The sequence below is a fragment of the Ambystoma mexicanum genome, chromosome 6p (genome assembly GCF_040938575.1).
Source record: "Ambystoma mexicanum isolate Mex_15411 chromosome 6p, UKY_AmexF1_1, whole genome shotgun sequence".
NCBI lineage: Eukaryota > Metazoa > Chordata > Amphibia > Caudata > Ambystomatidae > Ambystoma > Ambystoma mexicanum.
In genome coordinates, this window is record NC_090935.1 from 1,065,454,579 (window position 1) to 1,065,469,741 (window position 15,163).

The window sequence follows — 15,163 nt, forward strand, 5'->3', positions numbered from 1 at the left end:
AATGACCCCTTTGGACTTCATTGCAGCTTTTGCAATATGCTGCTGCTCCTTTAAGGACTTCTGTAGCTATGCAACAGATGTGCAGAGCACCTGCACGGAGTCCCAAGCCGAGTCCAGTCACTCATAAAAAGACTGGCTGGCTGGGGGCTCACTGTATTTCTTTCCCTTTCAGAGTGTTGGTGAAAAAAGACTTGGACTTCATCGTGGCTTTTGTAATCTGCTGCTTCTCCCTTAAGGACTTCTATATCTATCCAACACAGACATGGAGCGCCTGCATGGAGTCCCAAGCCGAGTCCAGTCACTCACCAGTCAGCAGACAGCAGCTCACTGGAGTCAGTGGGCTGACCAAACTCGGCTTTGTGGAGAACCTGCAGCCCGGCGGCCAGGCCTGGCTTTTGCCAGCATGACCAGGAAGCTGGCCAAGCATGGAGCACTGGTGGTGACTACACCCGGTTTTGGAAACTTGAGATCGGGCTCTGAGCCTAAGGAGTGGATGTCTGCGCCAACTCATCCAACAGACACCAATGCCAATGTGAATGAGTGATTCAGAGGGGGCAGGTGGGGTTGGGGTCTGTTCTGATGTACCAACTGTGGAGCCTGTCGCAAGCATCTCCCAGGACAATTTCTACAAACGAATCCCCTGCCTTGCTCTGCCCCTACCTTCTGAGATAGGTTCGAGCCATACTCATCAGTTCTTGCATGAGCTTAACTCACCTGATAACCTATCCATGACTCTGATCACCACATCTGTGCTCCCGCCGCTGATAGCACCACCTTCATCCTCAATGTCATCTATATGTTCTTGCACAACGTTGGGCCAAGATGGAGATGTCGTGGGCAGGCCTGCTGTTCCCCCCGGTCAGGTTCCCTCCCCGCAACCCAAGCATTGTCAATGCACTAGACCGGGGTAACCGCCAACCTTGTTAGATGCATCCCTGCTTGATGAGGTCACACCTGAAGTACTGGCTAGTACTAAATCAAATTTAACATTAATAGCAGCCCCTCCTTCCCCATCAGTCTCCCTGCCTGCTTCCATCCCATTTGGGGGTCAAGGATCTATCAGCATTGCCCCCCTACTTCATTCTTCAGAAGAAGACGAAACACACAGTTGTTTTCGGCCCCCTCCCATTGCCTCTCTTCCCTATCTACCAGGGGCAACGGCCTCTTTTGTGGACTATCAGGCAGAGCAAAATAAGAGAAAGAACACAATACTCCCCTCAACCCCGTATTCATTACCTATGAGCAGTAAAGTAAAATGGAAATGGACGAGGGTGGGAACAAAAATTGCTGGAATACCAGCAGGGGATAGTCAGAGTACCAACTCTTTTTAGAGTTGCAGCTTTTTAGAGGTATCTCGGGTCCTAGATAAGGCAATCCTACTGCAAAAAGGAAATCCTCTACAAATACTCCAGACCATAGAAAGAATGAGCCTTCCGACACAGAACTGCTGGAGTCCTGTCTTGATATCAAACTTAAGGATCAGCAGGGGTCCCCACCTAGCTCTGCTGAGCTAGATATATTGACCTTAACACCCACACAGAAAAGATAAAGATTACACCTTCTCAGCAGAGATGAGTCTCACAGTTGACAGGGGGAAAAAGAGCATCTGCAATCCACTAAAGATTGTGCTGGAAGCTGGAGTTCCTGCCCGAGCCCCAGTGCTTTCAGCCTTTTCCAGACTCCAGCTGCCACTATCGGAGGAGTCTACACCACCTCTAATCCACTCGAGTCTACAAGAGTCATTGAGGTCTACTTTGGAAACTGGTGAAAACATCACATCAAAGAGCAATTATCAGTAAGGGATCCATAATAATGGTGAATCCCAATGGTCCGGCTACAGTTCATAGATTCCTGTAACTGCTGGTCAATGTCCCTTGTCCCTTAACTCTGCCTATGGCTGCGGAAGAGCTTTCTGCACTGCAGAGCACGTTGACCGAAGCGTTCACTTCTCAGTCCACTGCCTGATGGCCACATAACAACCTAGCCCACCCGCTTAATAGCTAGTCCAAGAGGAGGGTGAGAAATTATTTATCATCGTACAATAATGGCCCAGATGATACTCGACCACATAGTAGTTGCCAGAGAGAGACTGCCCTTGAGAATCAATAGTCCGGAAAAAATTAGTGACATCAGCTCAAGGAAATAGAGTACCAACCTTTTTGGCCAAATGTCCGTGACTACCATCGCCTTAGCTCCCTTAACAAAGCTCTATTAAGCCTTAAATGAGTCCTCGAAGGAACAAACCACTCTGCTTGCAATGTTGCATTCTAGGATGTTATTTGTTGAAGGTTTCATCACAGCGAAAAGCACCACCGGATCAATTACTATCAATGGTGGGGCACAATTGGATAAAGGTCATTTTAAATATTTTGCCTCAGACCAATAGATCGTCTGGAGTAGGGCCTTCTCAGTCTATGTATAAAATTCAATTGGCTGAGGCCATTGTTGTATCCCCTATTCTGGATGAATCGGATGAGGCAGGGCCCACCATTATAGAGCCTAACATAGTGACTTGGACTGACCCTGGAATACCTGTGCAGCATCCCCTGCCCTCAGTAAATACAGCATTTGGCCTAACCATTGTTTCAAGAAAACCTAAATCTTTCCCAGTCTTCAGTAGGAAAAGAATAAGGACTGAGTCTAGTCCTTCCAAGACACCCCCATCCGCAACCCTACGCAAAGTTTGCGGGAGGGCCCAAACTGTGGTGTGAAAGACAAAATAAAAACGGCATCTAGGAAACTTCCAATGTGGCAAGCAGTGGCCCTCAAAATTAAAGGCGATACAGCAGAATTCCTCTAAGAAGCACAGCCAACTGGCTGTTGAATTTAACGTTGATGATAATAGCCGACTATCTAGTAAAATAACTCCCTCCGATGAAGAGATGCTCAACACCTTGCTAAATCTGTCAACTTACTCAGTGTAGGAGGTGGATCGGGCCTAAGCTTTGTATCAGCTGACTCTTTGATTATCTCAATAGATCTGACTGCCCCCCAGAGAGTTGAACACAAAGAATGTATGGCTCCTCAGAAAACCCTTCTTACATTGGCCGAAAGACGAGAGAGAGCTTTAGTCCTAGCTCGGGTACAAGAAGCCCGCGTCTCAAAGACAGAGGGGTTTGAGACAGGACCTCATGCACCCAGGAACTCTGTTGTTGGCCCCCCTTGGGACATTTTTTTTAGATTCTTGGTTCCCTGAGGACAGGGGCAGCAGACCAACCTCAAAGTGTACCCATTCTACTATAATCCTTACACAATCAACTAAGCTAGATGGATCCAGAGGTGTGACAGCCCCGAGAAAGAGGATTCAACCCTCAATGAACGAAAGTGAATCTAAATCCAGGGGCTGGGTGAGTGACAACATGAGTTCAGGACATTTTATGCCGGACTGACGCTTAAGAATGGAGCGAGAGGCCGACACAGGAAGAGACGAGATTCTAAACAGGAAAAAGCTCCTGAGATTATGCCAATATATTCCAACTCTTCAACAAATTAACACAGATGACTTGGCCACAGTCAAATTCGAAAATGAAGATTGCTTGGACCTAGTTCACCTTTGTCTACAGTTGCAAAAAGCATGATTCTTCAAGCAGCCCCAAGCTTTCTGATTTTAGGATATGATTTAACAGATTCTATAGTGGAGAAAGAGCGTCATGTTCTTAAACGTCAACCCCTTGACCCCAGAGGCAAAGGCATTAGCTTTGATAAACTTTCCTCCCCTTCAATCTGGGAACAAACACAGGAGAGATGTCCACAAGGTCCCATGATCAGATACATGGACAAACAACCCACCTCTAGCTCTAATGGCCCTTTTGACACCAACAAGCAACCAATGCTAAAGCTGACACAGACAATTAAATGTGCTAATGCGACAGATAAATCATTGCTGACCAGGGGAAATACACTTTCACAAGTGACAACACAATAGCCAGATAATTGGTCCTGGCTGGTCGCTGCACTAGCACCTAATCCCAACAAACAAGATAATCCTTGAGCGAAGAGAGATATGCCACACTCTTTTATATCATGGAACACAAGAGGATTATTGCACCTCTTTGCAAAGGGGGAACTAAACTGGTCTGAGGCAGATGTAATGTGCTTGCAGGAGACTTGGCAACAGGAGTGTCCTATGTTGGATGGTTTTACAATGCTTCTGAATCCTTCAGTAAAAGGTCTGATAGGCCAACCCTAATGGGGTCTGTTAATCTTAATCAGGAATGACTTAGTCTAGGAAGTAAAATCTCATATTATGAGAGGTCACTTTATCCAGAAAATGATCCTGAGCCCTAAACGGACTGTCCAGTACTCAAAGAAAGAAGATCCTAGGTCCTTGACGATCATCATCGTGAACTGGAATCCTCTAAAGTTTTGTACAAAGGAAATGTTGAAGGTTGTGAGAATGGCAGTGGACGACGCATACAGACAAAATGTTCCCTCGATTCTTCTGTGTGGTGATTCAAACTCTTTCTGCTTCGAGAACAAAGACAAACACGCTCAAGAAGTAACAGATTCCTGTAAGGCACAAACTAAGAGAGGCGATGCTTGGATGTCCTTTATAAAGAGTAGGAATCTACACATGGTTAATGGCCACTTTGAACCATTAGGTCTCCAACAGAATACATGGAAAAGAGGACCTCAAGGCTCAGTCATTAACCATATATTCATTTCAAGACATCTGTTTGACTCAATGCTGGGGCTGAAAGTGCTGCAGACCTCCTCCAGATATCATAACATCTTAAAAATATCTTGGCACCGCAAGGCAGCTAATGGGAAACAAACTTTGTAACAAGGTATCGAACCAATTAATAATGGCTGTAGCCTGAGAATGAGTAAAAGAGAGGTGTTGCAGGCAATTACAAGTCTTCAGGTAAAAATTGAAGAATCCACAGACTGGGCTGGGAAGGAAACAGTCAACTGTTTCTGGTAAGAAAATGGGACGAAGAAGATCGACCCCAATGGTTGAGCTCACACTTACAATGAAATAATAGTCCAAAAAAAAGGGAAATGCGGACTGCCATTCAACAAGCTAAGAGAGCCACTGCTCAAGACTGGAAACTCTCAATGAGAAGTATAAGAAACACCTATAGCAACTGGCTGAAAGTTTATAAAAGTGCCATGTTGCAATTAGATGCAGAACAAATGATGCAATCTAATTGCTGCAAAAGTTCTGCTGCTATGTGGGACCTATTGACTACGGCCATATCGGACCCAAATCAGTCTCCGATAAATGAAGAGTCGGATACTGGCTGGATCAAATTCTTTAAAACCCTCCACTGCAGCCCAACGCCTGCTTTGAAATCAATCACAGGGCCCACAATACTTGGCACTTTCTGTAGAGGTGCCGGGCAGATAGAAAATCTGTGGCATCTATTTTCAGAAAGCAAGTCATTAAAATCACTCAGAACTAAACACTTTGGTACATTTCTGACAAACTTTGTTAACATGACCTCAGATGAATGGTGGCCACGGCTGAGAAGTGGGAAGAGGTTGGGCATATCGTTGGCCGCCATAACATGTAGGGATATATGGCAGTGTTTTAAAAAGCAGCCACTGCGAAAGGTGTGCAGATGACAATGTTTTTTTAGTAGCAGCCAGTAAAATGGGTGCTCACTTTAAAAAGCACCCAGCAAAACGTGTGCAGATGCAGCCAGTAAAATGGGTGTAAAACCTTTAGCAGATTAGGGATACAGGTCAGCATTTTTTAGTCGGATTGGTCTATATGCAGAGAAGAGATGGGAAATTACATGAAGCAGGTGAACCACATTAGGTCTTACATGAGAAAGCAGAATACAGAAAAAGACAGTGAATTCAATGTACAGTACACACACACACAATTATGAGCATTCCTATCTGTGAAGAACTGAAGAACTGCTTTGGAAAATAATGTATATAACAAACTAGCTTGCCTATTAAGAAAACCCCAATAAATAATTAGTTCTCCTGTTTAACATTGCAATGCAATTTCAGTAAACACAGATGGAAATTCTGTCTTAGTATTTCTCCATGGAAGAGGAATGTGCATTAGAAAAAAAAACAATAAGAAATGAATAGCTGTCTTCTTGTGCATTCTGAAACCTCTTTTGTTTGCACAGGAAAGAAATAGATATGATATGATATTTTATTTGTATCACGTTCGGACACAAGTGTTTCAGAGCACGACAAGGCAAGGGAGGGGGAGAACAAAACAGCGATCTTACTAGGCCCAGTGACATTGAGATTGTGCAAGTGCATGGGAAAGGGAAAGGGGGAAAGTGCATGGAAGGGGGAGAGTGGAAAGTGCAGAGCAAAGGATAAACAGATAAATAATAATAAATACAAATACAATATATAATGGAGCAATAAACAGGGTGTAGTGCAGCCAGCAAGTGGCAAGTGCTGTGTTTACGGCAGCAGAACTTGGTAAGCCTGACAAGTGCATAAAAAGAAGAACATGGGAGATGGGGGACTGTATGGGTACAGATACAGTCCCCAGTGCAAGGGGTGGCCGGGAGGCAGTGCAGAAGGGTGACAGGGTGAGCAGTTAACTGGACCAAGCGGACGGAGGGTGGCCAGATGCACAGTGCCAAGATAGAGCATGATACATACATGCTCTTGGGTGTGATTGGACAGTGGTGTCAGAAGTCTGGGATGTGTCAGATACATCAAAGGAGAGGCTGCGCTACTTTTGATTGACAGGCAGATTAATTAAATAGATAAGGGAACCGAAAGGCTGGGCTCTTTTCTGTTTTCTTTCCTGTGCCACTGCTGGGTGCTGGATGTTTTGCTGCCAGCTGCAGAGGCGTTGTAGTCATATCTGCCTGGAAACTCAAGGCATCTACCAAGTGCCAGGGATTGTGTGGATGGGGAAGCCTTCAGAGCAGACAAGAGCAAGGAGGTGTTGCAATGATACATTACAGCTATTTGCAGTCCTTTTGTAAGTATTTGTGGAATTGAGGAAAGTGTGGATGACCACCAATTTTCTCCATGACTGTTTAGACAAGAATAGGGCATTCTTTTTAATTAGATAATTGTGGGTTGTTTCGCACAGGGGGAACTAAAAAAAAGAAAAGAAAAGTTCTTGCAATGCATTTGTATTTTGTTTCTCAGAGAATCGCAGCTGTGCCAGCCTGTTGGTAAGAGATTATAACTGTGTTATCATGAAATATAATGTTTTGTTTTTTGTTATATATTTCAGCCTTTAATAAAAAGAATAACTGCCATAGCAGAAACCATGCAGGTGCTTGGTGTTTTCGGTTTCACTTCCTACGTCTGATGGTCACTATTTCAGTGAGGCAAAGTAACTAGGAGGCTCTGGTGTTTGCACCTCAGTGATAAAATATTTACCACTTTAGTTACCGCAAGAGGCAAAGTCAGAGAAAAAGGGGAAATATATATGCAATATAGAAAGTTTGTGTGTTAGTATGAATTTGTTGCACCCTGCATGTTAAAAGGGGTACAGAGCCCTCCAAGGGTATAGGTTTTTGGTGTAGATAAACCATTGGCACAATCTATATGCGATAATTGGCATGATGTATGATCTTGCTGGGTTCCCTACTAATGTGCTAAACCTGGGTGGATGTGTACAGTCAGCCCAGAGTGTACCATAATTATAAAGGGGGAGGTTTTGTCTTATCACAGGGCAGTGTTATAAAAGGTACGCTCACCACTAAATTACCACCAAAATGAGGTAATGTCAGTTTACCACCAAAATACCACAAAACCAAAATACTGCCAAGATAGGTATTGGTCCCAAAGACAAAACCCCTTACAAACATTTGTAAGAGAAACCTTAAACTCAATAGTTGATGACTGTTAATCAAATCAATGGTGAACTTGGGAGCCTCTTGTAACCTCGGAAATTAAGCTTCTGGTGTTTGGGCCTTTGGGTCATCTGTACTTCTGGGATGTATGATTCTGACTTTGCAAACGTTTTAAAATAAAACTGTTAAGCAAATATAATTAAAAAAATAAAATGTAATTGCATTTTAACTAGCTACATGTGTCTACTGTTTTTGACCAAAAAACAAGGGGGGTTCTGGGAGTCCCTCTGTCGGACATTAGTCCAAGTTACAACAGACTTACCCAGAGTCCTTTGCTCACTATCTTTCACAGAGGAGAAATATCTAAAAGCTATCCGTCTCTTTCCTGCCCAAGGGCAGTTCAGCACTGAAAAGGTAAGTAATTCTTCTCTGAATAAGTACTCTGAACAAGAGTACCAACAGCAACCCCAGACAGGTGTTTCAATCTGGTTGGACCTTATCAGTAGGGTAGAGCTATGCCTCTCTAAGAATAGTGAGCAAGGGGTCCACTTCTGGATTCCCCTAGTAACTTAGGGTGAGACCCAAAGTTACTTAAATATGCAAAAAAGGGGGGGTCCGGGCAGTAACTTGTGTGAAATAAAATGGCTTCATTAGAGATGAGCTAACCTATTAACTGTCATTGTGCCACATGTTTAGAATAGGCCAATGAATCATGTATAGTGTTACTCACACCGACTTATCAAGAGTTGTTCAAATTTGTTTTGTGTGTGCATTATATACATGTCATTATAAGCATGGACTCATACCATTATGATTTGATGTTTCCCTGCCTAGGCAGCTTGCAATAAAACATGTTTTCTTGTAGCCTGTGCATTGCATTTTTTGAGATTTTGAGTACCTTTTTTGACAGAAGGAAGGACCTTGCCATACAACGTAATATGAATAATCCTAGGTATGATAACATAGGTGTATGTATTAAACCGCCATGCTGTAGAAGGGGATGATTACTCATATAGAAGTAAGCAGTCAGCATTGTATTAGATAACAGATTACTTTGCTTTCCAAAAGACAACAGAAGACTGGCTCAAAGTCCGGAGTTACATTAGACCTGCTCTTCTTTGAAAATACAAAATACTAACTCACAGTGTAAAGAACAACCAAGACTAGCGTTTATTTAAATTACTTCCAGGCTCATGTGCCCGGCATGTCACCAGATAGCCTTTTTACTGTCGGTTGCAAAAATAGAAGCTGTGCAAAAAGTCACTCGGCTTAAAGACAGCTAATAACACAAGGGGCCTCATTACGACCCTGGCGGTAAGGGGTTTACGCCAGCGTTAGCTGCGCCGACCCCTTACCGCCAATTACGAGGTCCCCTAGCGCCATGGTGCTTTTAACACCTGCTTTTAGCAGGTGTTAAAATCCATGGCGCTAAGGGACCATGGAGTTAATTACGCCACCGTAATTTACGGTGGCGTAATTAACGCCTTCCCCACTCCCATTATGCCCTATGGGGCAAAAATGGGAATGGGGAAGGGTAAATGGGGATTGGGGACTTACCGCCCCGCCAAGGTCGGAATGGGGCAGTAAGTCCGCCAACCACCATGGCGTAAACATAGTTTACGCCATGGTGGTAAAGTCACGGCCCAGGCGGTAACTTACCGCCTGGGTCGTAATGAGGCCCAAGGCATCAGGAGTGATTTAGACAACGTTACAGAGATACGGAAGGATGAAGAGCTGAGGCTGCCAGTTGTTGCAGAAAGAGACAATAGAGAATGAGCACACTGCAGGCATGTGAAGAGACGCTGAATATTAGCAGCCAGCAGGTACTATAAATCAGGTGGTGCTGCAATGAATGATGAAAGGCATGCTATGGCAAATTCATCATTGATTTGGGGTTAACTAATGTAGCCAAATGCCTTTTTTTCTTTTGGATTATAAGTGCTAAAGTTCATTAGACATTATGCCATCTTTAGTACATTTGTAAATGCCTTTAACTGGGTAAATGCTGTTACTTTAGCATATATACTATAGCATATATACACACCGTCCACCAATACACAGCAGGAAGCACAACACCCCATCTCACTAAACTACAACTAAACAATAGCCCCAAGGATGTTCACCCCACGGAAACCAAAAAACCAGTCAGGACAGAAGGAAACAAATGACTAAACACACAGCCTCACCATGACGGATGCACCAGGACACCACATCAACACGGCTCCGACTCTGAACCATTCAAAGCATCAACCGACCAGGGTCACACTAGATAACCTGAGAATAGATACTACCCACCCAGTCCCACACCTGAAGATCGGGTTCAGACGCACCTACCAATCCAAACATTACTCAATATGACACAGCTGGATCTGCACAGAACCACAAAAGCGGGTCGACCCACGAGGAACAAGCAACAACCCAACCCACAGGCATACAACTCTAACGGAACCATAAGTACCTTAATAAGGATACAGACCCCACTAACCCAACCCTCAATCTTCTGCATACTTAAACCCACACAAAGCCACACAACCATCTCTCTCACAGCAATCCGCATGCACTTTACCACACCGCATCAACATCACATAAACTTCACCCACAGCACTCGAGGCCTCGCCGGATCCTATACTAGCACCAATGCCCAGCACTCGGTGTACACCGAGCTGAAGCTGCAAACAGCACATCACTTCTCCCACTCTCCTTCTCCCCTCCTCCCGACTAACCCTACCCGTCCTTCCTGTTTACAGATCCGCCAGAGCACCTGGGGACCAATTCCATTGGTGACAGTGCACTATACAAGTACCTTTAACTTAACATAACATAACACATGCAAGAGCAGCATAATCGTGCTATCTCTGGGGACAGAACTGAGTGAAACAATTTAGCACCCAAAAAAAAATATTTGGAAAAGGATTGAAAGCAGTAACATTATGTAACAATTAGAAGGGAGATAAATGGACTATACAATCCAGAGAAATTGTAAAAGAGGAAAGTTAAAGTTGGTGCCTATATTGTTGAAATAAAATAAAAAAGAGATGGAAAATGCATGCCGTTCTTAGGAAATGAGACTATACATTGCTTTCATAAATAAATAATGTAGGGCCCTGTTTACTGAACTGAACTATGCTGGCTTAGAAAAAAGAGGTAAATCACTAAAAACTGTCATGACATATAGAATTGTACAATGTATATATGAGAGGGCTGCTTAAGAAGCACATATTTCCCTAAAATGTGCTCCTTATCGAATCCAACACTTGTTCCCGCTGCTACTGCATCCAGGGCAGCTCATTGGAGTTTATTTCTGTTAGGTAGTGCATAATCTGTGACATAGTATGCTATGGTATTTTTTATTTATAACGTGCCAATACACAGGCAGTGTTTCAAAGCACTCTACACAAAAATCTCGATATGGTACACAACTAGGGCTCATTTTTCTAGAGTTTATTATGATGTACTCCATATTCTGATGACTCATGTTCTTGAAACATGTTCTTTGAAAATTGTAGAGGTTGCTTTTTCAACTGAAAATGAACTTGGATAAACAAATTAACAATCTCCACTCAAAGAGATGTTAGTCTCAGACACATATATTCTCGACTTTAACAAGTGGCTTCTACAAAAGAAATTAGACACCCCAAACTAACTTCAATGTTATCGTTTAACAGCTAAATGGACTAAATATAGAAGTATTATATACTTTTGTTGAAACACCTGCCCACAAAAGGAAAAACAGATTAGAAACAATGCCTTTTTGTGAAGACCTAAACCAGATCCTTTATGATCATCAGGGCTTTTCATAATTAACCCTATAGCCTACAGAGTCTAGGAATTGCTTTTCAAGAAACCTCCAATTCTGACTAGGTAAGGCCCACTTGCAAAGATGGACCTGCCCTTAAACCAATTGATTAAAATTCATCAGAGCAGAGACAATTCAGATCCATATTTTCTAGCCCATTATAATCTACTAAGAAGTCAGTGTGAATTACACTTCAAAGCCTATGTAAATCCACCAACTTTATTTAACCCACTAAAGCCTGCTTCTGATCTGACAGAAAGAGAAGGGACCTTACAGTATAGCACTTTCAAAACTCTTTTAAACATTCATTCAACACAGAAACAAGTCAAGATGGTGCACTGTAGAATTGGAGAGAATTCAGAACTCTGTTCAATACATTATTTACCTGATTTTAACTTTTCAAGTACATAAAATTACCATAAGGAAAGAACAAGTTGAGCCTCAGCTGAGAAACATGAAAGAAAAAAACGGTGAAGGGGTGACAGTTTCCTACACAACATACAGAGATCCTAAATCAGATGAGGCCATTCGGTGGTAGAAAATCCTGACACTACTGAATATAGATCAGCAGAAGGGCACATCCTTGAAGATTGCAGAAAAAAACAAAATTCTCATTGTAAAAAGTAGAAGTGATACAAAAAATGGTATCCAGTGATTATACATAATTAAAAAAAGAATGAATTTATAACGAATACAGGAAAGTGTAAAAATACAGAATTTAAAAAAAATATATCTGGGGCGGTGTAAGGGGTTAAATCTGGTGCAGTGGGGTTTTAAACATACATGGGAAAACAGGGGATTTGGATGGTAGGGGTCCCCCTCAAAAAAAGAATAATCTTTTATTCATGATTTTGGGTTTGTTAAAATGTCATTCTTTATTTTTAGTTAGTTAAAATCAACCATAAAACAAAAAAAAAAAGATCACACCGTATCCAAGTTGTGGGTTTAAAAATCTACATCTTACAAAAGTTTCAAAATGGAGACTACCATTAAATGGAGCCAAAAAAAAACAACAACTCTAATTTACGCCTCCATTTAATGTAGAACATTACTACCTGCGTGTTAAAACCAGATCAGCATTAACAGGCGCATATAGTTACAGAGCACTGAAAGTCGGCACAATGTTATAAATCTACGTGAAGCTCTTAATGCAGATCATGTTAAACACTCATATTCTAATGATAACACCCACATTCACAATGGATGAGCACATTTTCAGAAACAACTAAAGGAAAATGCTGATCTTTTTAAAGAAGAAAAAATGGAGTCATAACTGGTGACCATTGCTCACTGGAAAAACACAAATGAACATTGTGCAAAACCCTCTCATGCAATGTTTTAAAATGGATGCATAGGAAACTGGCAATTGAGATGAAAATAAAGTGTTCCAGTATGAAGAGCAAATGATGCACTGCACCCACATAACACAATCTTCCAAATAAAATATACAAGAAATACAAACCCACATATGGGGCTTAAGGCAACTCATAATAGCACATATAAACAAGAGTTATAGTAAGAGCAGTTAGATAAGTAAGAGGCACATATGGTGCAAAAGGCTATAGGGCCATCCTCTATACAAAAAATGATCTAAGGTATTTTAAGAATTGTAGATCTATAAAATAGGATACCTTGAAGTGAAGCAAAATCAACATATTTCTAAGCTTAGCGACGTGTGTGGTGCAAATCAATGACAAATAACAGTAATTACTATCCCCCACCAGCAGCAGTTCTCGGCTGCTAAGTAAGCGAGATAGAATCATCATGTTTTGCAACTTTGAACATTTTATAGACTTGAAAGTAATTGAATTCCAAAAGGATAAATTCAGGTTCTTAACCGAATCTAGGATTTCTGGGATACAGAATGAGCCTTAAAAATATAAATGCAAACTTGTTAACCACTATGTACATTTAAATACACACAAAGTGGCCCTATTTTGAAAATCAATACATCCATAAATTGCAGTTATGATAGACCATTGTTGTTTGCCAAAAGAGTTAAGTAAATGGCTAAGCTGACAGCAGCTTGTAAGACTTCTCCCAACAACTATAGATAATTCAAAGCTGCAGCAACCAGAACACAATGGGCTTCATTCCGAGTTGGGCGGTAAGGGTTAACGGTCACCGGTAAGGAGATTGGTGCCGTTAAACCCTTACTACCCAATTCCGAGGTCCCTTAGCGGGAGCCGCAAAGGACGTGTGGTCTAACCACACGTCCTTTGCGGGTCCCGCTAAGGGACCGGGGAGCTAATAACGGGCCCGCTATTTGCGGGCCCGTAATTAGTGCCTTCCCCATTCAGTGTTCCCTCTAAGCTGTGCGCATGTGCGATTGCCCAGCTTCCTTCTGGGTGCCGCTCAGAAGATTTTTAGCAACGCACACAGACAATTCTCACCTATTCAAAAATATTTAATAAGGCACACTCCACAGCAATTAATAGAAATGTGCTTTCTCTTAAAATAAACAACTAGTCTTGATATTCTGATAATTTGCATTACACTACTATGCAAGAGTGACCATAAACACCCAACATCCCTAACAGCAAAATACACACATAAGAGGTTAAAAACAACTGGCACCACGAACAACAGAAGAATTTAATCAAGATATGCCTGCACACATTAACCAAATAATGTTCCCTCACCACCCATGGCTCCTAATCTTGGTTCTACCACACTATCAGGGTTGGATTGGACCCTCAGCTTTTCGGGCTGTGGCCGGGCCAAAATCGTCACTGGGGGATGGGGGCTGGTTTTTGCCCACGCCTGGACCAGTTTTGAAAAAGAAAAAAAATGTGAAAGAAAATGTTGAAAAAGATATTTATTTGAAAAAAATAAATAACACATCATACATGCAAATGTTACCTTGCTTTGATGATCTATTTGCATGCATGATGTGTGCATCATAAATTATGATGCATGCATCATTCGCATGCTGCTGCAGCATGCAAAGTTAAGGGGCCGGGGCCGCCGCCGGGCTGGCGGCTGTCACTGTGCCCCCTGGAGTTGCTGTGGTGTTGTATTAGTGATAAATATGTATTAGTGATATTAGTGATAAACTACCAATTTTACAGTAGAATAAGCATGCATTTCGGGTTATGTATTTTGCCTTTCGCAAGTTGCAGTAATAGCAATTTATTTCTCTGCCTTTGTCTCTATTACGATCCTCACAAGACATTCCATCTCGGTGTCATCAGTCACTTGACAAAATCCTTGTGCCTAAAAGCTTCTGTACAGTGTAGAAATATTTGACCATAGCACATCAAGTGGCCATTGATTTCATTGTGCCACAATGAATGCTTTGTTGTAATGGGCTTCATTACAAGTTTGCCGTTACAGTAACAACGGTACCGGTAAGCGGCAAACTATGAGTTCTGCTTGCGGGTGCCTTTTTGTGCCTTTTTGTGCTGACCGGCACCCACGAGCAGAGCATGTCGGAGGCACCGGCACAATTCACGAAAGGTGCCGGTGCATCAGGCCTCCCAATTCCCATTGAGACCTATTGGGCTCAAATGGGAACGGGGAAGAATATTTTCTGGTGCCTGGGAATGGGCAATTACCGGGTCTGCCGGGTTTGTAATACCCTGGTAATTGCCCATTCCCGGGCGCCGGGAAAATTTGCAGCCTCGGCAGC